This window comes from Sinocyclocheilus anshuiensis, unplaced genomic scaffold (assembly GCF_001515605.1).
Source record: "Sinocyclocheilus anshuiensis isolate Anshui unplaced genomic scaffold, SAMN03320099.WGS_v1.1 scaffold776, whole genome shotgun sequence".
Lineage (NCBI taxonomy): Eukaryota > Metazoa > Chordata > Actinopteri > Cypriniformes > Cyprinidae > Sinocyclocheilus > Sinocyclocheilus anshuiensis.
The window spans coordinates 461,097-486,677 of NW_015555808.1; the positions used below are offsets into that span (position 1 = coordinate 461,097).

Consider the following 25,581-nt stretch of genomic DNA (forward strand, 5'->3'; position numbering starts at 1 on the left):
CTGTCTATCCGGAGACAGATGAGACGCATTGTGCAAAAAAGCATTTTTTAATAATTCCCAGTTCAATTGATGGATGACGTGAGACATGTGAACCCGAGGGGAACTTGGAGGGGGTATGTGAGGGGTGTCCCGCGACTGAGAAGGGAACTGACATTCCTCTGCGCACAGTCTAACAACAATGTAACCTCAACCCCATAACAACAAGTCAGGAGAGAATAAATGCAGGAAAAAAGAAAGGGTCATGCACATGAAAAAGATTCCTAACAAAAGCAAGGCTATATCGCTGCGGTAATGTTACGGCAGCATGCGAGCAATACATGGAAAACGAGCAAGCAGAGACTCCGTCACTGACAGCTTGCTGCAGCCCATGGAAAACACACGCTCCTCCGCTCCCGTGCCTGTCCTCGCGGTTGCATCAGCCCCCCGTCAGTTTACAAACACAGGATATCACCTCTCTGATCAATGCTAAACGCATTGGTAGAGACAACTTGAGAAAGGGAAAAAAAAATGGATTTGTCAACCAACCTGGCTTCTCAAGGTCCTTGGTCATCCACAACATTCTGCCAATATCAGATTCCCCTTGTCCATTTCAGGAGGTCAGGAATAAAACGCCAGCCAGCCCCAGCCGAAACTCCCATCAATCAGAAGGCTCTCGCTGATAGAGCGTATACTAGGAGACCTACTGATGTAAGCTAGTCACCAGAGAAAATACCCAGTCGTGACGCATATGCAGGAACAAAAATAGCATTGGGGCCCCTAGAGGGATTATACAACAGACTACTCTGAGAGGTACTTTTGCAGTGTCTGCTCTTCTGGGCTGTTTTTGTGCCTTTTTAAATCTCTAGAGCTCGGAACACAAATACTGCAGATGGGTCAAAGGACTTCACAAAAATCACAGACAGCCTTTTGAACGCTTGCGTGAGCATTTGTGAGTAACACAGCTCGGGTCTTATCGGACAGTGCTTTAATTGCAGTCTGGCCTTGATGCCTTTGACCCTGGGATTGTCCACAGTGTGTTGTGTATAACAACATGGTATCACCACTCACCCCTCCTTCCGCCACCTCCCGCAGGGCTAAAAATAGCTCACCGGGCTAATTCTTACAAAATCCCTTTATAGATGCGCTTTCACCAATCACTCTCGGCCAGGCCCAGACATTGATACGTTTAGCGTTTAGATCACGCCATGAAATTGTGTGTCTGTGTGAGCATGCGTGCATTTAGCAAGGGTTATTTCACTGTAACAGAACAAACTGTGACATTGGACAGGTGTGCACTGCGACAATCCCAAAGAGAGAAGATCTTACGGGGGAACCAGGCTGAGACTTCTGGCCACCCCCTTCACCGCAGAGAAAATTAATTCTAACTTATGCTAATATATTTACCGCCGCCACACTGTCTTGAGTGACAGCAATACAGCCCTTCTGAGGGTCACCTGAATGAGCTGTCGGATCAAGAGTTATGGCCACATCGGCCCACAGCTGCGGCACCATTCCAGAGAGCATTTACTCAACCTGCAGGATGACATCAAGCTGTCAGGAGTCACCGTGATAATGACCATCCCGGTTATCCCAAAGATGAATCAGTTAATCACATCTGCGAGCTAAACATACACAGCTATTCAGCAGACTTCTGCCCTTATCGCATAATCCAATTTACACAGCTAAATATATTTGACCAGGTCTGACCTCTGGAGAGCGACTCGGTGATTAACCGAGAATCTGGCCAACTGGAAGCCAGGATCCCCTGTGACATCGCCCACTCAGAGACACGGAAAATAAGAAACACTATAAGGACCCAAACCGGTTCCCTGTGTGTTCTCACTCACTGTCTGAACAAGTCTCTCTGTAAACAACTCTGCTGGTTTAGCTACCGATAGATCTCCAATAGGGCACCACATTTAAATGGGTCGGTAAGAAAAAGACTTTTCAAAGATAATGTGTTTTTAAGATTTATTATTATTATTATTTTGCTTTCAAATATTAAAAAGATACGATTTCCCACCGCAAATGAAAAATGACCCATATTGCAAAAGCGTGTTGTACAGGTGGAAAGGGATTTCCAGATATTGATATGTTTTCTGTAAGATCAGGTGGTATTCACCATTGGCGAACATTATAAAGGAGGCCATCTGCTAACTGTGGAGAAATAAAGAGCAGGCTTAATCTATCTTCCACTGTTTTGTTGCACAAATTAATTATTCATCCGCTACCTGTGGCCATCTGCATGCAAGCATACAAATGTACACAAATTCCTACTAAATGCAGTAACACATAATAGTGCATTTCCTGCTAAACTAGGCAGGTAAAGCTTCATTAATATTTAACTGCTCAGAATGTGATTGCACTTGATCTAAAAACAGCGTCAGTCCACATTCTGCCTACATGTAGGTGTCCCTCAACCCAAGTCACTGCTGATGAGGCAATGTGCTGAGTGTGAGAGCAAATAAATAAATGCTATCCATGCAGACAGGTACAGGCCTGTCTTGTTCACAGTAATGGTCAGAGAAATGGTCTAGGACAAGATCTAGGGCAGAATGGATGTCTGGCTGTTTTTTTGCATCATCCTTAGTAAGTAAGCAGCCTGACAGGTCTGTGGCTAAGGGACAATAGGACAGGAACAAGATCTCAGCTGGCATTAGTGCTGAATGAACAAGTTTAATGGCTGAGGTGAGGCTCTGGACCTTTGCCAAGCTGTGAGCACTCCTCTAATCAGCAGGCCGCGATGACGGGAGGGACTCGAGGGAAATGAAGGATCCTCCCATCACCACAGTATCCTCTGCTTACCTCACCGAACCCCCAGCTGGGATTTGCCTTTATTTTTCCCCTTCTCATGGAAGTTTTCCTCTCTTTAATGACACATCTATTGCACAAACTACCTTGAGAAGTGACCTCACTGTCCTACTACCACATTTTTTTTTACAGACCCAGTGATTTAATTAGGAAGTTTAATTCCTCAAGTATACATTTACTGCATCAATAATTAAAGGAGTGGTTCATTGCGATTTCACTTTTTTATCGTTAGTTAATGTGTAATGTTGCTGTTTGAGCATAAACAATTATCTGCAAAGTTACGAAGCTGAAAGTTCAATGCAAACGGAGATATCGTCTTTTAAAATTCTGGCAGTTTAATGCCTACAAAATGGCTCGTAGGGACTACAACGAGTTACTTCCCGGGTTCGTGACATCACAAACCCAGATAAACCCCACCCTCGGGAAAAGGCAGCAAAGGGGGGCGAGGCCATGCTGTGCTGCTTTAGAGAAGAGGAAGAGAAAACTAGAGGTACATGTAAAAATCTATTCATATATGAATCGCGATTCAGTCTTCTAACGATTCTAATGGATTCACAAGTTTCAAAATCAATGTTCTAAAGCAGCGGTTCTTAATACTGTTCCTCGCGTCACCCTGCTCTGCACACGCTCTGCATCTCTCTCTCTCTCTCTCTCTCTCTTTCATTCAGCTCCAGCAATGAACTGTTACAGTTATACACTTATTTTCACATAGCTATGAGAAGCGTTAAACATGGACGTGCGTGCAGTTGCCGTACTGTATTATTAACGCTTTAATCAGGATAAAACTGTATATTAAAAGCTAACATAAGCAGTAGCATTTACAAATAACAGCGTATCTAAAAGTATGAGACAACAACAAACAAAAAACATAGGCCTACCATTAAAAGCCGTGCTTGCACAGGTTCTGCACGATCCTCTTCAATAATATCCTCTGCTTCTCAATCGGGCTCAAACTGATAAGCGATATTAACGACGCCTTTGTTTACAATACAACCGGAGCACATGCCACTAAGGTGAGGGGCAGGACGGTTAGACGTGCGCACTAGAGGCGGTTTAGCCAATCACAACACACTGGGCTAGCTAACCAATCAGAGCCCATCGCCTATTTCTAGGGCTTCATAAAAGCAGGAAATTGATCAGCGCGTTTCTCAGGGAAGGGACAGAGTGGTGTGGAATAAAGGTAAATTATGTGAAAAATAATGCGGTTTTTTTTTTTTTTAAACGAAGCATTAACACATGTTAGACTGCACCCCATAAACACAATCAAGCCTAGAAAAAAAACACTGAACCACCCCTTTAATATTAAGTATTGCTGGAAGTATTGCTTTCCCATAGAGGTGTACAAGAAAGACAACTTCTGATATCTGTATCTGTATCAAAGCGGTTTCATAATAATACTTAATAATTAAATGTTTCGCTGTAACAACATCTTTCATAACACAACTGCCAGCATTGTCTTTAAATCTATTCGTGGAGCTGTAATGAAAAAAAAAATGAAACCAAAAAAAAAACGGAAATGAGGGATGTTTTGTTTCCATGCAATTGTGACAACAGAAGTTCATGCCTTCAGGAACCATCAATCCTCCAGAGTGGGAATTGTCAAGAGCGTGTTCAATTGTATATAACTAAAAAAAAGTAGCGTAATCAGCAGGGTACATGTACATCCTGAAATCACTTCTCCTGAGCCTGTTTTACTTTACCAGTCATTCATTCACATTTGCTGGAAGGACTAGGACTGTGAAAAGATGCTAAAAAGAGGGAAAATCATGCAATAGTGGATAACTAGAGCAGAGAAAATTGGAAGGCAACCTGTGCTGGGTCTCATTTGTAACGCTGCACAGTACTTTCCATCAGATCCCTCAAGCGCATGCGAACAGGGCACAGTCAACTGCTCGAAAACAAGAGCTTACGCACACATAATTGAATCACACAATTAGGGCACGTTAACATGTTAAAAAGTACAGAGGGGTTTACAGATTCAGTAAGTGATTAACCTGAAGATAGTCTGGAACTGAGCCAGTGCATCAAAATCACAGCGGTATCCAATTAACACGAAATCTCACGCCTATCAAATGTTAATAATGGGATAGTTCACACTATATATATATATATATATATATATATGAATATAATATATCATATATACTGTATACAGTATATATATGTATGTATGTATGCACACACTCAATTGTGCACACTAAAAACAGCTTATGACATGATTAAAAAATTATTTGCATCTTACAACTTTCAGGCTAAATGTCCTATAAATAAACTGCCACATTCAATGCTCAAGCGTTCATTAAAATCTACATTAAATTAGCTTTTTATTCAACATACTGCAGGGTCGCAGTCACAGATTTCTGACATCTCACTTCAGGCCTTGATGAGCCGAGCACAAATTCATGTCAGTGTTCCATTTGACCTCTCAACCCCGGCGTGACTCAAGCTAGGAGTGATTCTCCTAGGAGGCCCGGCAGGAGTTCAGGGGGGTGCGTGTGTGTAGTCTGACAGGCCATGCGCAAACGCTGATGAAAACAGTCACTCAGCAGCCATTCCAAAACAAACAGCCTCTCAAGCGAGGGCTGCACAATTGCTCACTGGAGTGCGAGGCAGTGGCTCACACTCTGTGCACCATCGGGGACCTGCTTTCTCCTGTTATGCAACCCAGGAGCATGTTTTCCTATCTGCGCCGCTCCCCAGCAGCGGTCTCCAATTTTGCCCTAAGGAAAAATACTGGGGAAAAGAAACCTTGTGGAGCGAATACCCCTCTGAGCATAGTTCCCAGAGCACTTCTCTCAGCAGTCTGTCATTTCTTAGGGTTCAAGTTGCCCCACTGCACCTGTTGCGTTTAAAGGCGAAGCACGGAGGGGGCAAGGCCACCCCAAATGAGCCCACTTGCATGCAGTATCGGTTTACAAAAATCGCCCAGACAAGCACAACCAATTTTAGCCCTGGCCCTGAGACAGATCAGCTGGCTGATGTTGGGAATGAACACTGGGGGCTTCCCAAACAGAAGACCCCTGTTGCATCCAATTTCCCTCTGCTTCCCCGAACCAAAACACATTGTGGTGCAGGTGACTCAGCCGCTGCCCAGAGTGAGAACAAGAGTTCTATTAAAGTGCACAGCAAACAGATTCGGCCTTTGTATATGCCGCCTGCCTCTTATTCAGCACCCAGAACCGGATGCAGTCCACTGGGGCATGGAAAAAGATCTTAGATTGGGGGTAATTTAAGAAATGATATTTTTCCACTTCAGAACAATTACTGTGAATAGAACATTAGCAGCTGAAATGAACTCAATTGCTCTGACAACACGTTTGAGCTACATAAGTAAAAAGAAACGTCAAGCACAAAAGCTAAAGGCACTTTAGCTGCATTTTTTTCATCAATTCTCATGCATCAGACTCTCAATTGTATAGCAGTTTAGAGTATCTTATTTGATCTACATGTTTTCATAACTGAATTTAAGCTATTTTCATTCTTCAGTAACAGAATGCATTATATGCAGGGATAATTATGCTTATGACTGAAAAATAAATGTTCAAAAAATCAAATGTTAAATTCAATGTTTTCTCTGTTCATCACAAACTTCTAAAACTACAATCCGAAAAATCCAGAAGGGTAAATTAAGTACACCCTTTTGGCAGCGGTTTTGTTTTTGCCTCTATTTACACGTTGTTGGTGCAAAAATACAGGGCTCTAAATTCTTCTGTGTGGCTGGGTTGTGTAATATTTAGAATTGGCATGAAATGCATAAATATGTAAATGTGAATGCAAATCTATCTATCTATGCTTTGTTGTTAAAATTTAAAAGTTAAAAATAGAGATACAGTATTTCTTTGAATTTCAGTTTATTTATTACTTGCATTCAAATTAAAATTGCAAGTATTCATCATGATTGCTTTGGTAAATTAATACAGGAATTTAAACTGAATTTAAAAGGCATTCTCAACTCACTTGTGAATGGCTTACAACCCTGCTGTGCGGCAGGTCTAAACTTGGGCCTTGATCCTGGATGAACAGTAGGGCACATTGAACATATTGTTGGTCTCTAAAAATATGCTAGGATGTCCCGTGAATGTCCCTGAAGGGCTCTGGAACATTATCAGAGTAAGTGCATGAGCCATTCATATTCTCTAAATGTACCCAACTGTGACCTCTGCATTGCAAGAAAAACAATTACACTATTTCTGTTCTTTTAGCTTCAAAGATATCACCATGATACCAGTGTAATATAAAAAAGTGGTAAAAACTAAGACCAGTGGATATAAAAACTGGCTGGACAGGTGGTTAAAAATTGTAAAGGTCCAGCGGGATGATTTATTCCAAGTCTAATGGATTTGTTAGCAGAGAGGATAGTGAACATGAATAGTTTCCTGAAGAGGACGAATAAATTAATTTCTGTCAATGAGCTGGGCTACAGTATTATCTGTCACTCTGGAAATGCAATCCACTCACACAGTGGTGGCCTGGTCACAAACACCCCCTCCGAGCACCCCACAGATGCCACTATCATCTCGGGCCACTGCATCGCAATCAGCTAGCAGTTCAAGAGTGTCTGTTTGCTCCAGGAAACAACATTCCGTGACATTATTTCCTGCAGTGCAAAACAAACACAACCATCAAATTTGCCTTGTAAGACTTTGTAAAGGAATGACTCAGTTGGGTGTATCTGTGTTAACTTACATTACATTACAATATCACGGCCAGGTCATGACACGCTTAACTTTCCAGTTGTAAACTACACAAATGTTCCTGTCCTGAGGGGTTATTATGTTGCAGCCCGTTTCCAGTCAGATATTTGTAAGCTGGTGTCATGCCATGAGCTTGTTAACATCTATTGTAAACCTCTCCACTTTTGGGAAAAGAAATGACTCATTGAGGCTTACAGAAATTACTCCAACAATCAACAAGACCTGTTGGTTTATAAAGAACGTCGTACTAGAAAACATCTTGAATTGATCTCTCATAGAGAGTTTCTGACAAGCTAATCATGCTCAACAAAGAAAAGAAGCCAACAATGACTTCAAAAACACGTTTGCTTTTATGTTAGCAGAAGTTCTCATTTACATTAGTAGTGTATCAGTCCATTGTAAGACAATAAAGCAATCCAAAGCAATTTCAGTTCACTTTTTGCAGGAACATTGCACAAGCTACATTAAAGTGATTATTACGTTTTTAATATGGATATTTTTCTTTCAAAAACACATCGATTCGCTACATGAGGCATTTGTTCACCCCCCGGAGCCATGTGAGACACTTTTTTTATGGATGGGCGCTTTTTATTTAACTTCTTTTGGACTGATGCATGCAACACCCGCTGAGTGGCATTAAACAGCTTGAAAGATCAAAGGCAATTTTTAATATAACTCCGACTGGATTCGTCTGAAAGAAGAAAGTCATATACACCTAGGATGACTTGAGGGTGAGTAATTTATGGGCTAATTTTCATTTTTGGGTGAACTAACCCTTTAATTCTTCGGCAGTCTTTACTGCTCAAGAAACATTTCTGATTATTATCAATGTTGAAAACAGTTGTGCTGCTGAATATTTTTGTGGAAACTATGATCTTTCAGTTAGGCTAATGGTTTGACCAAGTCAATAAAACTCATCTTTCCATTTAAAAGAAAATGATATAAAATGATAATGTACTATTTGTTCAACAATACATTTGCCTCTATTTGACATAATATCAATATACTTAAAGAAATGGCTGAAAATTGCAGAAATGTGCTGATTTCTGAAGGGTCCTGAAACAGGAAAAGTTTTTGCATGTCATTGTGTGAGGTCCCATGAGACAGCATGCACATGGGTGGGGCTAACTCAACACTGGCAAATGTTATTGGTATGTAATAAAAAATAATGTCAGGGAAGTAACAAATCACTGAATTGGTTAAAATAATGACCTGCATAAAATCTGATTTTCTCTTCTTTTAATTTGACTTCAGAGTTGAAAGTGGGCTTAAAGTGTACATGGGCTTAATGGGTACACTTACCCTAAAATATTATTTGATAATATTGATTACCAGCTCGCACTTTGACTGAACTGATAAAGAATATGAGCTGTATCTCAACCAGGTTAATAACAGCAGCGGTTACCCCTCAAGTTGCCTCATATCTCCAAACTGAACATAAGCTTGTACTTTCTTCTTGACACTAGCACTCATCTTCAGCTACAGGATGGGACTCTGAAGAGCCTCCCTCTCCAACATTCAACATGAAATATGCATCCAATTATATAACGCATTATATAATGCATCCAAGACATACTCTGCCATGCTGTGTGCAACAGCTAATTAAGCCATGCATGGCAAACACAACAGAGAGAGCATGGAGTTGCTAAATTTAGGTTTCTCCCAGAGCCCATCCGCAGAACAAGAGATGCCCATTCCCTCACCCAGATCCGCATCTGACATCACACAGGGGAAAGATCCCGAGCTCGTTTGGGGGAGCGAAATACAGACCTGCAGCACTGGGATGCAGAAATAGAGGAGGACAAGAAGGCAGGGAGGGAGTGAGAGAAAGAGATAGAGGAAGAGAACATCTATCAAGGTTGCAGCATGTGCTTAAAGCACACCCTCAGCCAGACGCGACAATATATTCAGAGATAGAGGGGAAAAAAACTGAGTGTCAGAAGGAAAAAAAAAAACATGATGAAGTGTAGGCAGAGAGGGAGTGTGAGAAGAAGGATGGAGTAGTAAACGGGTAGAAATAGGGTTGAAAGTGGCCTTGATGCAGCATAGTGACGGAGAGCGAGAGAGAGACAGAAAAGTACACCCCAGCTGTCTCACTTCTCTGCTTACAGATCCAGGGTCTGTCCCACCAGAGGAAATCAATTCACCCTGCCACTGCCAAGGCTTCCAGTGCTATGTATTTACACAAAGTAGATAGTCTAAGTGCTTCCCTCAGCAGGATATTTGTAAAAAGCCAGACTACTATTCTCTTTTTTATTCTGGCTGTGCCAATCCAAGATTGAATATATGTAAAAGCAATAACAACGATTTTACACATGCTCTCTGAGGGGTTCACTGGGAGCCACATTGCTGGATCTAATTGTGGTAAACACAGCAAACATTTCTATGTCCTAAACTTTTCCCTCATCCCTACCTGAATCTTCAAAACATTACACACTGTGCTGCAAACTGGCAGCCTGTGACAGTGTTAAATGTCGGATATGAAACCTTCAAACAGCCCTGCATAAATGTATGAAAAGGAACCTCAGCAAAAATGTAACAATCGCTGACAGGATTACAGTCTTGAGCCCCGAAATTTGCTGCTTCAATATTTATATGCCCTGACAAAACAAAGTAGCCTTTAGGGACTCATTAAAATCTGCCCCGAAATTGCATCTTCGATTAAATACCTAGCCCATAAACCCAGACCTAGAGTGTGTCCGTCTAAACACAAATAAAATAAAATAAAAGTTTCTGCAGTGGCATAACTGCAATGAAAAAAACCTACATTTATAGGTTTCTATTATTTACTAATATATAATTACCCCTCATTTAATGCTTTAATTTAATTAATATCATTGTATTGCTATTTTAAATAATTTATAACTTTATTTCATTTAAAGCAAATAATAAAATACAATAAAACAGAATAAAATAATGCACAGTGGTGCAACTACAATAAAAAAAAGCCTGTATTTATAGGTTTCTATTATTTACTCATATATTATTAGCCCAATTTTAATGTTTTAACTTAATTTTAAACACTTTATACTTTTATTTAAAGCAAATAAAATAATTTAATTTAATTTAATTTAAATATGACTACAATTAAAAAAAACTATATTTGTTGGTTTCTATTATTTACCCATATATAATTAGTCTTCTTTTAATTCAGTTTAATATATAATTAGATTATTATTTTATGTACAATTTTATATAATTTGTAATTAATTTATAAGCAAATAAAATAAAATAAATAATTCCAGAGTGGTTTAAGTTTAAAATCTAAAATGCCTAGGTTTATAGAAGGTTTCTATTATTTACTCATTTACATGCTATTCCAAACCTGTATGACACAGGCAAATGGAAAAATGTACTGGTCATCAATTTTTTTACATGCAGGTTTGTAACAACATGATGGTGAGTAACCGATAACAGAATTTTTGGGTGAACTGTCTCTTTAAATCATGAGCAACAAAAACAAACGTTTGCCCAGTAAGGAGGACCACTGAAGCACAGTATCCACCAAACTGGCATGCCACCACAGACCACAGTTCCTCAACACCATGGAAACCAGCAGCACAGGAGAACGGATGCACTTGCGATTCTTGGATGGGCTGCAGAGCAAAAATTAGAAGGTGAGATAGGAGACTAGCAATGTCAGTTTAACAAGGCTGCCAAGCTCACAGATGGGATGAGGAAACCGACAATATTGAGATAAAGTGAAACCCCCCTCCTGCCACGCTACCGGTGCAGCCCTGCCAAGATCCAGTCCTCCAGGAACAGCGCCTCAAGTCTCACTTAAAATGTTCCTGCTTTGCCACACAATTTGTTTTGGCCACAGGGTGACTGGAGGGAGAAAGTGAGCAAGGGATGGGATATTTTGGTTCCGAAAGCTTTTAAATGGATGTCATACTCGCAGGTTGCAATTTACAAGTCAGTTTTTTACGTTGTTCCTCCAAAGCTTTCAAAGCTAGGAAAATCTTGTCAGGGACGCCTTGTGACTAACATGGTTTTGCATTAGGCCTGTGCACCTGACATTTCAAAGGAACAGAATTTCACAGTGTTTGCACTTGCACACACAGATGCTTGCACAAGTAGTCAGCAGAGAGCAGATTGTCAGCTCAGGCAGGAAGCTGAGTGTATTCAGCATGGGCTGCTGGGAGCACCAGAGACCTGACACTGTGGTAGCTCACACTTCCTTAGCCTTCCCAGTATGTTGTGTGTGCATGTGTGAGAACGCATGTGTGTGCGTGCACCAGCAACACCTCCTCTCACTCAAAAGCCCTACATCACACCACATGTTGAGCAGGGGATAGCAGACATCACTGACATCACACTGAGCAGGTGGCTACCCCTCTCCGAAGAGGAAACCAAGATCAGAAAGTCATCGAGCTAAATGAGTATGATTCGCTAAACAAATGTGTAATCTTCCATCTATCTCACGACCACAAAAAAATAAAAAAAAACTTTTGAAGCTTGGAAAGTGATCAAATACTGATTTTTACCATTGGGTTTTGTGTTTTGACTATGAGTGTCTCATCTCTACCATATAACTAATATAAAATGTCTCAGTCTCAGAAGACATGAATAAATATAAAAATAAATTATATATATTCATAAATTATTCATAAATTAAACATTTATATATAAATATAAATATATTAAAATATATAATGTTATATATACATGTTATATGTTATATACTCAAATGTTTGGTAAGATTGGTAAGAATTTTTTTTTATTATTGTCTTTTTTTTTATCAAAAATACAGAAAAACTGTAATATTGTGAAATAGTATTATCACTGTTTTCTATTTTAATATATTTTAAAATGTAATTTATTGCTGTGATGGCAAAGCTACATTTTCTAAGCGACCATTACTTCATTCTTTAGCGTCACATGATCATTTATTCTAATATTCTGATGTTTTGGCAGGAATACTTATTTTTTGAGAAAACTGTGATGCATTGATTGTTGAATTTAGCATTATTTATTTGAAACAAAAAACTTTTGTAATATTATTTATGTCACATTTGATCAATTTAATGCATCCTTGCTGATTAAAAGTATTATTTTCCTATTGAATAGTAGTGACTCACGGCTTCCACGAAAATATTAAGCAGAAGAAACATTGATAATAAAATAAGAGAAGAAAATAAATGTTTCTCGAGCACCAAATCAGCATGTTAGATTGATTAAATAAATATTTCTTATTATTATCAACATTGAAACCAGTTTTTGTGGAAACCATAATATGTTTTTGTCTTTACTGATAAATAGTCTTTACTGCCACAATTTATTCCTGAATGAAAGTATTAATTTGTATTAACAAAATCGTACTGACCCCAAACTTTTGGCAGCACTTAAAAAAACAAAACAAAATGTGGTTGGTCAGATGGTCTCTTCCTGTTTAAGTGGGCAGTTCTTGGCCAGAATTAGCTGCAATGTGGACTAGACTTTACGTCACAGTCAAAAGTCTGGCTATGGAAGACTAGGCTGGCATAATGCGGTCTCTCTTGAAACAAACCATGCTAACGGGGTCAGCTGTGAAGACAACTGGATGGATAAAACAAAGTAAACACTCAAATAATGGCAAAATACTGATAACACAGGTCTATTTTATCTCATCACACACTTCACATCTCTGGTGTTTTTTTTTTTGTTTTTGTTTTTTTTGGCTGTCGGTGTAATAACGTCTCTGTTAGCAATGTTTCCTGTCACACGGTGGCCCAGGCAAGCTGGTTGATCATAGCGCTCAAGCAAAACAAAATGCCACCGTTTCTTCCACCGCACGAAGAAACAGTCGTTCACAGCCAAAAGCATTTAAAAAAGCATGTCATGAAGCGTAGTTACCCCCTCCCTCGTCTTATTCAAAAGACTCCCAGCTTGCTTGGTGGGCTCTCAAAGCAGGGCATGTTTCAACACATGTCAAGTTGAGGGCTCATCTCTTTTGCTAATATTGTCAGTTTTTATTTCTTTTTCTCAGAGAGACAGGGATCAATGCACCGAGACAGACAGCTCAGGTCTTTGAAGTGGCACGCGCTGCAGATACAGCGAGCGTTTGCACTCATCAGAACTTATGACACAGCGTTTGGAGCCGCAGGCTGCTGATCAAGGGATCCAGACTCAAAGGAGGAGGTGGAGTGGCAAAATAAGAAGAGCAAAATAACTATAATTTATTGTTATAGTTTTTAATCAGTTTGAACTATTTGCGAATCTTATTTTTATTTTAAAATATGCACACATTTATGTTTAATCATATGCCGAAAATTTCTTGTTGCATCATATTATGATTTGAGGCAATACAAAACAGCAAAATTTGACAAAAATTTTTTTTGACAAAAACAAGCATCACTGGATATTAGTGTCTGTTGTTTAACATTTCTATCATTACTGTCAAAAATTTTATATATTAAATATTACATTTTACCTTGCACTCTCTCACCATTAAAACTGAAACATTGAGCTGTAAATCATGCTTGGCTTCTGTAAACATTAAAGCCCCCCTTCTTTTATTTGACTAGCCATTTCAATCATTTTGACACTGACAAGTGTTAAACCACTGAGGCAGACCAGCCAAAAAGTTTAATTTTTAAAACTTTTTGTCATCCTAACAACCAGCAGAGCCATGCATAATGGAGTCTAATTGGTGTCTATGGTTGCTATGATGGTTACATCCCTGATTTAGAGTACACATATATGAAATATCATAAAATTTTGTCTTACTAGAAACAAATATCAAGCCAATTTGTGAGGTACATTAGATAAACCCAATCCCATGATGCTGTTGTTTCCAAGATCTCTTTCCAACTTATCTGGAAGGACTGTTAAGGCGGAAAAAGAAATTCTGTGACAGAAGTCAGGTGAGTAATACGCTGTGGGTTCTCAGCAGAGTGATATACAGTAAGAGTTTCCTTAGTCAGAACCTTAATCGTACCTCAACAGGTGATAGACCCAAAATAGGCATCTTGATGCAAAACCACTTTAGAGTATTAGTAAAGGTGACTCACAGAGCTGTATTTCCAAGGTAGTGATACATAGAGCTGTACTACACCTGTAATCACCTTTCATGTACAGGGAGAACAAAGAGCTTTAATATGTGTCTCTGCTCACATGCCGTAATTAAACTTTGGCTTCTATTAATCCCTGCAGTAAATTGGAGCAAGGGAAAGATTTAGCAGGTCATTCATCACTAGACTATGTGAAGATGGGTACTATTGGGTAGATTTGGGCTATTGGGTTGTCCAAAGCAGAGTTTTCTTATTTAGCAAGGAAGAACAACAAATTATAAGAGCCACTCTGGCCGTGTCATGACAAAATGTCTCATTAGGAAAAGAAATGAACACTCCTGAGTATTTGAAATGTTGGCAATCCTGCATGGATGGATCAGTCCAAAGCTACAAGGAGGGCAAGAGAGGGATTATTAAAGCAGATGCAGATTCAAATCTTGTCCTCCATCACAAATGCCAAAAAATCAGAACCACATGTGTACTGTGTGCGAATCCAACTTTCAAATCTGTGCATCAAGAATTGTTCAAGCTTTTTTCTGTCTCTCACCTCATAAAACTTGATTGACGTACTTCAATCCACTGGCAGATCACAGATGTCCTATAGTGACCAAACAATGCGTTTTTACTTTTTACAGATGTCTAGAAAGCTTGGAGGCTCTCATTGTGATTCCAATAAATAGGGTAGAATAAATAGGGACAGAAATCATTAAGAATTTAGTGATTCCAGTTCTGACTTCTTAAAGATTCTGCCCTTAACAGCTTCATTAGCAATTATTTTGTACTTTTAAGGAATAAATGTCTGGGAAAAATAAATAAAACTCCTCTGTCAAATGTTGAGACTCCAATAAGTATATCTAAAACAATTCTTGCAAAAGCAGTTAATGACTTTTTACAGTCTTTTAGAGGTAGCATAAATGCAAAAATTGGCCTTAAAGGGGTCATATGATGCTTTTTTAAAGATCATTATTTGGTGTATTTGGTGTAACAGAATATGTTGACATAACGATTCAATACCAAAACAAAACAAGTGGACATATTCAACTCATTAATATTTATAAAACGCCACTGAATAAATGCACAGTGCATCTTTAACTACACACCGCTATATGAACTACCAGTCAGAAACTGATTTAAGTTGTAAGCTGTATTTGCTTGATTCACTAAAAAGAACCAGCTCATTAGAGTCATTCATCAGGAGACTGAACCACACTGGCTGCGCTGCATGCTTTTGATTCACTATAAAGAACCAGTCCAGAGTCATTTGTTCTGTAATCCGACTACATAGGTTTCTGTGCCACTGACTCATTAGAATAATTTGTTCAGAAATCGGACTACACTGGTTTAAATGTATGCTTTTGATTCGAAAAAAGAACTGGTTCATAAGAGTCATTCATTGATTCGCTAAAAAGAATCACTTGAAATCGCTTTCATATAAGGCTTACCTTCAAGCAGCTTTTCATCATTCTGATCGGAGTCTCTTTAATCAAATTAATTACTGTGTAAAACAATTACTTTAAAGGCAAATGTATGAAAAAAAAATGTGTTGCAACACCACACTTTATTTAAATAGTTAACTTTAATATTCTTGGAAATCTCCAGTACATGAGATAACAATAATTACCAAGGTGGTAATTGTTTAGCAAACTGACCCTTGGCGGGTCAATTGTCAAAGACATGACCTGGCATGACCTAACTTATGCTAATTGGCCAAGCGTGCACGGTTATTGTCTGATGCCAATTTGATGTGCCTGAGGATTTCAGATGCTGTTAATCTCACACAAACCTAATTTTGTTTGACATAGAATTAAGTAACCACTTCCTGATCCCCATGTGTCCTGTTATTAGTCTCCCGACTAGAGTACAAACATCTCAGGGCACCTCTTGGCTGCATCTTGAGCTGGAGAGACCACCGCTAATTAATTGCAAGCACCCTTCCTGATTGCAGGGAGGCCGAGTGTCATCCGCCGCTCATTTGTGTCAACAGAAGCACACTGTCCAGCCTGTGCTCTATTTAATAAGCTCTTCAATGTACTGCTATCAAGTGTGAAGGACAGCTGCTGAGGAACAGCGTGGGACTGCTAATGACAGAATGTTGGATTAATGACCTGGGAAGATGAGCCAACAGGCCAGTGTCGGAGGTGCTCCATTCCCAGCAGGGCACTCATCGTGCGGGCAGGGGGGTGGCCTACCCCCTCATCACTGGCCAAATACTCCATATGCAAGAGTGTTGGATGACAGATGACATACAGTAGGGATTACCTGCTTCATACCACACAATAGGGGAAAATACTCCATGCCTACTTATAAGTAGGTCACCTTCAAAAAGAGGAGATAGGTGAGACTGCTGTTGTACAAGTGAACAAAAATCAAATAACAAAAGTAAATCTTGGATACAAAGACTGACAAAATTAGCAAAACAATGACTAGATAGCGTGATAATAAAAAAAAAAGAATAAAATAAAGGCAAAACAACCCCTGAGCACAGAATAAAATAGCTGTATTGACCTGTTTTAATATTTACAGTTTTTTAGTCATAGCTCCTGTCTTTAAATTTAATATATATTTCATTTTATACATTTTAGTCAGTTTTATTTTGACTAAAAAGGCATCTAAATAGTGCTGTTATTGTTAACTGAAACTCTAAAAATAAATGTTGTTAATGGAAATAAAGTTGAAATAAAATAATATATAAATGAATATAGCCTAGATGAAAAACTTAAACTTAAAAAATGAAGAGAAATGTTAAGCAAAATCATGAGAAATGTTACCTTAACTAGCTGAAATAAGTTGAAGTTGAAGTACTGAAATTACTAAAACGAAAATAAAAATACAAAAAAATTAAAGCTACATTGAAATATTAAAAAAATGACAAAAGCACATAAAAAGAGTACAATTTAATTTACAACTGAAAATATATAAATTCAAACTATTGATAAATACTATTACAGTATATAAATAATAACAAACACTGCATCTAATTAAAAAAAATAGAAAAATAACATTTTAGTTTAAGTTTTCAAACATTTTATATATTAATTTTAACAAATAAAACATTGTTAGCACATTGTTAATATCTAGAATTTTTAGTGTATTTTCTCATACGAATTTTTGTAAACAATAGGTTTTAATTTAAATTGTGTAATTTTTACTTCAGATCGATGAAATAAAAAAAAAAAACGATGTTTGTTAACGAACATTTCACTGACAAAATTAACACTCACACTGATCTATACTGAAATCTTTCCTCATCTCTCCGTTGCACTGATTGCAACACACTCCCCCCAACCGCCCCCTCCTACACCTTCATCCCATTGCAGCGAGAGTGGGGCGAGAGAAGCTCATTTCGGCATGCGGGTGGCACGTGGGTGTGCTGAAAGTGAGGTGGGGAGGGAGGGAACCGCTACTTTTTGCTCAGTGCTCGACGCAGCTGCCACCTCACCAACTCAACGAACAGCCTCTGCCAACCAATCCTACCGAGTTCAGCTCACCACCTGTTCTACAGAGAGTCAAAACAGAGCTCTCCTTGAATAACCCCCAATCAGGGTTTACAATTTTCTCCAGCTTTCTGACAAACCACTGCCAAAAAGTCATTACGATGAGCAATTACAGTCGATTCATGTATTAGCCTGTAATATGATATAAGACAAGACAAGCTAAAATATTTTGTTAATAAATATTTGTATAAAAAATTTTTTTTTTTTTTTTTTTTCAAATAAAATAATGGCGTTTTTTAAGAATTAAAAATAATCTGATTTTGGAGTTTGACAATGAACACATTGCAACCATGCTTGGGACGGCCCAGATAAACGAGCAAAAATGCTTTACATGTCTTGAAATAATAATTTCTAAACATTAAACATTGACTGTCAGTCTTTATTCACCTGTTTCTCGTTGTTTCTCATTCAAATTAATTAAAGTAAATAGTGTAAATTACATCGCTAATGTCATAGAATAGCACATTGTAACGCAGTGTTACAACGTGCCCCATCTGCGCAACTGGAATTTAAAACTGGTTAGTGTCTTCTGCTAGTAATCAAAGCATTAAAAAACTATCTGAACTGATAAATAACAGATTGGATATTAAAATAATAGTAGATTTGTCTAATTTTAAATGAATAATACAAACTGAGATAAAAAATTTACTTAAGCCAGAATTTAAATGTTACTATGGTAAAATAAATATTCAAACCACGTGTGTTACAACAAACACCCCGTTACTTTGTGCATCGCACTCGTCGCAAGTTTATTGTTAAATTGTTAAATGCCCTTACATATCTCTGTCACCATTATAAGTGTTTGATCACCACATTTGAGTGATCATTGCAAAAAATGTATATATATTCTGTTTATGTATATACTGTATTCTATATATAGTACCAGTCAAATGTTTGGACACACGAATGGGAAAGTGTCCAAACTTTTGACTGGTACTGTACTATAATATACACAAAGAATATCGGCCGATATATCGGTCTTTTTTTACTCCCTAATATCGGTATCGGTATCGGCCCCAAAAAACCCATATTGGTCGGGCTCTAATAAATATATTCCTCCGTCCAGGAATATGTGATCAACAACAAGGATCTGAGACAAAGGACAAAAACTAGAGAAGCCTAATATCATTTTATTTGGAAAACTGGGTACATTAAAGGAACCAAAATCCCATATGTGACTTAAAACAGATTGTGTGAACAAATAAAACAATTATCTTAAATTTAAAGTGACGACAGTTTCTCATTTCAAAGCCATCTGGTGCTATTTTACATCCATCTAGTAATCTGCATACTGGGTATTAGTAATGTAATGATGTTAGTAATCTAATGATGTGGATTTTCATGCAAATTAGTGACTCATTCTGCTGGTCATTTGCAGATGCTGGGTTAATAGATTAAAATACAGATAAACCATGATTAAAATAGAGGATTAAGTTAAAGAGGTGTCACATAAGTGCTGCTTTGTCCACCTTTGACATCCGGAGAGATAGCAGTGCATAGGGGAGTCTGCAAGATAGGGAGATACGCATCACTAGAACCCAGTTCTAGCCACAAATGTAATGGGTCTCTTGCTGTGATGCAATACCACGCCAGAAACAGCCTTCGCCGTCTGACCTTATCGAGACAGCTGAGCGCCCGCACACATGCTTGCATGTGGCAACTGAGTGGGCATGAAAACCACAGGCCCGGCTTCAACTCCAGCAAGCATCCCTGCACCTCTTCAGAAGCTCACACATGCACCTTGTCAAACAGGAAGCGTGCTCCGTTGCAGCGGTGCAGCTTTTGGACGGTGTGCGATTTGCATTGTCAAAGAGAAGGAAACGAAAGGAGGGCGTATTTCAGCTCTCTGCCTGCACGCCCTGTGCGGCGCGATGTGTGGGACAGCGAGGCAGGACAGTTCCTGCTCGCTCTCTCGCTGCTTTCCATGTGCTTTGACTACGGACACACGCCTCTGCCTGGCTACAGGAAACAACAGCGCGCACGCTTGTTGTCCAATCCTAGACTATTCAAATTCAAATGCTCTGTTATCTGGAAGTGGCATGAGGAAGAATAGAACAGCTGAGGGGCTGTGAAGTGCTGAGTATCTACTGTACAGCCTGGCAGTAAAACAGGCCCCAAAATACAGGTATTTAACGGGAAAATTCAACCACTATACTATAATTCACCCTAAGGTCATCCTCTAAAACGTTCTTTCTTTGGCGGAACACAAAAGGTGTTTTAATAAATCAGATTTTTTTTAAGAACATTCTTTCAATATAAATAAAGTGAAAGGGGTTCAAAATGATCCAGAAGACTAATGAGCTATATTACAAATATAGCAATAGTGTGAAGAACAATCGAATGTTGTTATTCACTAAAAACCTGCACATATGCCCAAACTCTCAATGTTTATGAGAGTTTATGAGAGAACCTATGCCCAATTCATGAATGAATGATTCATTTGAATTCTGGGATTTCTGGGGTTCCCATAAGCATAAGTCATCACAGTTGAGTAAACTTCTATATTGGCAAACGTAATACAATTATTGTGTTCCCACTTGTTCCAATAGGATTGGAAGAAAAATAAGTGAATAATAACTTAAAGGGTTAGTTCACCCAAAAATGAAAATTCTGTCATTAATTACTCACCCTCATGTCGTTTCAAACCCGTAAGACCTTCGTTCATCTTCGGAACACAAATTAAGACATTTTTAATGAAATCTGAGAGCTGTCTGACCCTGCATAGACAGCAATAGAACTGAAAAGTCCAGAAACGTAGCAAGGAGATCTGTAAAATGTAGTAAAAATTCTGTGACATCAGGGGTTCAACCATAATTTTACGAAGCTACAAGAATACTTTTTGTGCACAAAAGAAAAAGAAATAACGACTTTATTCAACAATTCGTCTCCTCCGCATCACCCTGTAGCGCCATTTTGGAGAGTATCCGCTGGACATAAACAATGCTGTTCTGTGTCAGCTGCGTCACGCCAGATGTTTTTTTTTATTTTGCGCACAAAAAGTATTCTTGTAGCTTCGTAAAATTACGGTTGAACCCCTGATGTCACATGGATTATTTTACCAATCTCCTTGCTACGTTTCTGGACTTGGGAACATTTCAGTTGTATTACTGTCTATGCAGATCCAGACAGCTCTCAGATTCCATCAAAAATATCTTAATTTGTGTTCCGAAGATGAACGAAGGTCTTACGGGTTTGAAACGACATGAGGGTGAGTAATTAATGACATTTCATGATTTTCATTTTTGGGTGAACTATCCCTTTAAATGTAAGTCTCAAAGACTCCAGACTCTCGAATATAGCACACAAGTTGTATGGACTACTTGCAAGGATGATATTTACAATATTTTTTATACTTTTATAGTGCTTTTGTGTGTTAAAAAAAAAAAAAAACATTCATTTCAATTGCACAGACAGTGACCCAAACATTAGTCAAAATATCTCCTTTTGTGTTCCATGGAAGACAGAAAGTCATCAAGGTTTGGAACTATAAGAGGGTGAGTAAATTATGACACAATTTTAATTTTTGGGTAACAACTTATTTTCCGACCCACAGATACTGTATCTAACGTAGCATTGTTTGTTAGAGAAAGGTGTGCTCCGTGCGTGGTTGCTCGAAAACGGTTTAGGTGAATGAGAATGTATGTGTGTGCTCGTTGGTGCGTACGTACGAGTTTCCGTGTGTCTTTGTATAACTGTATGTGTGTGTGGGTGGATGGGTGCTCTATTTCTGATCAGATGAAACACCTGCACATACTATTGTTCTGCTTGGGAAAGACGAGACTAGTTTTGGTCCCCTTGTGCCATGTGCTTCATTCTTTATGTGTGTATGTGTGCGCAGAACCTTTGTTTCTTCTACACTGTTGTCTTTTTTGCTGTTACCTAATTAGTCAGCAAAGCACTCATGTAATCTAGTGACATGTCTAGTGGCATAATAAATTCTTAATGTACTGAATCGATACAGACAGATCAATCAGAGCAAGGGTTGAGGGTCAAGTGTCTCCCGCCGTGTTGAAATTCACTCGTACTGTATCTCCATTCATCCTCACACATGCTACTTCCTGCTTTTATTCTTCTTTCTCTGTCTGTTTCGCTCTCTTCTAAGCTCCACTAATACAGCTTCTCTATCCATCTGATTCCGTCAAGGACAAAGCACAGTTCTGATAGGTTCCCATAGTAACAGAGTATGTGTTGCTGCTTTAGGGGGCTTTTGTGCATTGTCTTCTTCAACGGGGTTCATACAAAAGCTCCAGGCTGACCGATATCTCTCGTTTCCCTCAACCAGGAGCCGTCGGCGTGACCTGGAACCCCTGCCGGGGTTCAGATCATAAGCAGATATCGCGCTCTTCTGATGAGTGAGATCCTCCATTAGCATGATACATGCAACTGCTGACATGAAAAGATTTGTATAATCATCATGCATAGTGTTTTTGAAGTGCCGTGTGTTTTACTAAGTCGATCGCTCATACTAGACCGTCTCCTCCACTTAAGGGCTAATGGATGACTAAATGTATCAAGGAAGGATTTAAGTGATATCAGATGACATAAAGGAACTGTAAACAGGCAGTGCATCTGCTGTACTACCTACAAACTATGTCTAAGAGATGGAGTCTGTTTCAAAGTGCACACTGTAAGAATGACATCTCCCTTCACACATTTAAATCAATATTATGTTTGATGGTTTAACATTTGAAAATGAAGAAATGACAAGTAATAAAATCATTATTACCTAGCGGGTTTTTTTACAGTAAAATTACACTAGTAATCTGTATTTTTTTAATAATAATAATTATTATTATTATTTAAAATATTGATTAAAAACAAAGATTGAATAAAAAAAAAGTAATTTCACTCAAATAAAAATATTATTATTAGTATTAGTATTATTAATATTAAAAAGAAAAATGGCCAAACTGTACAATACAAACAAGCACAGCAAATCTGGATTTTTTGAATCACAATTACATTTGTTTTATTTTTTAGAAGAAAAAAAACATTTCTGCAAATCATGCAGCTTTTTTTGAAAGTGAATAGGGTCAGTCAATAAACGTTAAAATACTCACTGTTTCAAAAGTTTACCCAAAAGACTATATGCACATTATGTGATTTTAGTGTTCTAAAAAATAAAATAATCACTTACAAAAAATGTTCTGTGTAAAGTTAAAGCAAATTTGCCATGTAAAAATTATGAGAACAACTTTAGCTCAATTACTATAGAATGCAAGAATGCTTTTTTATAATTATATACATTTCTGCTTTTAAATCCTCTCAAAATTGGCCTCATAATAATTATATAATAATAATATAATATAACAATTTAATATAATAATTTGCTGTTTTAAATGCTGTTAATTAAGCTGAAACAAGAATATTCCTTAAAAGACACACTCTTTTACACACTGTTTGCAGTCACGTTGCATGCACTTTACAAACATTTCAACCAACTTGGAAGAAGAGCTTGCGGATGTTTTAGCCATGACTTGTGCAGAAAGAAATAGTTCAATCCCTCACTCTCCTTGCACAATTTCATTCAGTTGTTCATTGCTTTCTCTGTATTTGGGACAGAATGTTCACCTGATGATCATTCAGAGAGATTTCAAACAGCCCATGCTGCGAGTTGGCTACATTCAGGGTTTTTTGTCACAAACTAATTGTAGACTTAAACATTAAAGAGCTATAAGGCAGGAAGCACGTCTCTCTCCAGAGAACTGTGGTCACTGCATTGGCAGCTCTGACCTTTTTACCTTGGATGGCAGATGCCTGACCTGACAACCCCTCAATAAGGTGAAAAGTGTCATGCACTATAGGGACAAACACCTACATAAACACACACAGGTCTGGAGATGCCCTGAGCGTGACCATTTTCTGAATGGTAATCCATAACAATAGGCCTCCAGTGACACACTGAGCTGAAAAACACTAGCAGGTGCACAGATTGCCTGTAAGTATTAGTCATAATCACTGACTTGTCATTACTGGACTGTTGAGCTGAGTGAATGACATCATCATGCTCGTGCTGGTCAAAAGTTCACAAACACCTACATAAACACACACAGGTCAGGAGATGCCCTGAGCGTGACCATTTTCTGAATGGTAATCCATAACAATAGGCCTCCAGTGCCACACTGAGCTGAAAAACACTAGCAGGTGCACAGATTGCCTGTAAGTATTAGTCATAATCACTGACTTGTCATTACTGGACTGTTGAGCTGAGTGAATGACATCATCATGCTCGTGCTGGTCAAAAGTTCAGCTGGTATTCACGAGTGGCACTAACGTCACAAGAATGGGATTTCGAAAGAATGTTTAAAAATATTTTTCAAAATGCCTCAGCATTATTTACTGAACCATTTTAGTAACACGCACTAAAAATGCCAAAGCTGACATGCTGATGAAAATAACCGGCTGAAACAACAGTCAAAATGTAGATGGCAGAGACAAAAATTGTTTTCTGATGTACAGTGTGTACTGACCAATTGTAGACCAATTAATGAACAAATGACTCTTATGAGCTGCTGATCTTTAGTGAATCAAAAATATACAGTGTAACCAGTGTATCCGATTCACAAACAAATGACTTTTATAAGCCGGTACTTTTTAGTGAATCAAAAACATACAGCACGTCCAATGTAGCCTGATTCCAAAATAAATTCATCTTTTGAGCTGGTTCTTCAGTTCAAAAAGATGAGTTGAATCCACCTGAAAGTTTCTTTCATTCGTGAGAAAACTGAACATTTTCACTGAAATATTCCCAAATGAATCAGAATCTGAATTTTAAAAATCAGAATCAAATCAAACAGCTTTGAATCAGAAAATATGTATCGATATCTAGCCATACTCAGCACACCAATTTTCAGATTACCATATTATTTGGCATTATAATTCACTTCAGAAGGTCGCATTACACAGAATAAATCCAAATGTGAAACTATTTTCCATACTCAAAGCACCCTTACCAATGTTCCTCTCATCATCTTTGTCATTTTGATCCACTTATAACTCACCCCTTGCTGGAAGAAGATTGACAGAATGACCTTTTGACCTCTCCATGCCCACCACGCTCATGAGGTAAACAAGGGCAAACGCATGCCACTCAGAAGAGGGCAACGACCGCCTGATTGCCGTTCAGCTGTCTTTCTTCCAGGGGCCGCATGTTTTTCCAATTAGCACAGCGTATGATAACCAGAAGGCACTTTACTGTCACCTTAAATCAGCAAAGAGCATCACAACACTCCTAGCCAATTGGAGTCAAGAGCAATCAAGTGCCATTTAGCCCACTGTGATACACATCGGCACGACAAACCCTCTCAGACTTCCACATCAAACAAATCAAACTGTTAAAATGTGTTGCTCAACATTACCTGAACTTTACAGACTAAACACAAACAGGAAAGTTCAACGGCTTGCCTGTTTTATCACCTTGAGCAAACTGTGGTTATATCACCGGACTGCTTCAGGCATGGATTAACATTTTTCACCCACAATACTCCAGTCCACAGACACAACAGTTCACACTCTACCTACGGCCCAGTGCTAACCACCGAGTTCCACATCGACAAACGCACACCATAACAGACGTGACAGCACCACACCCTGAATCAACCAACACACGTT

The 25,581-nt window shown here is 38.5% G+C and overlaps 1 protein-coding gene across 5 annotated transcripts in view; it reads right to left on the bottom strand.

Moving 5' to 3' along the window:
- The window catches only part of LOC107675072 (transcription factor HIVEP2-like), a 73,561-nt gene that overhangs the window by 43,356 nt on the left and 4,624 nt on the right, over positions 1-25,581 (bottom strand). Inside the window, exon 1 of one of the 5 annotated variants that reach the window (XM_016469275.1) lies at positions 526-660. The exons of the other annotated variants lie outside the window; for them this stretch is intronic. The gene's annotated coding sequence lies outside the window, so the exon portion shown is untranslated. Of the gene's footprint in view, positions 1-525; positions 661-25,581 lie in introns of those variants that run through there. 5 annotated transcript variants of the gene reach the window in all.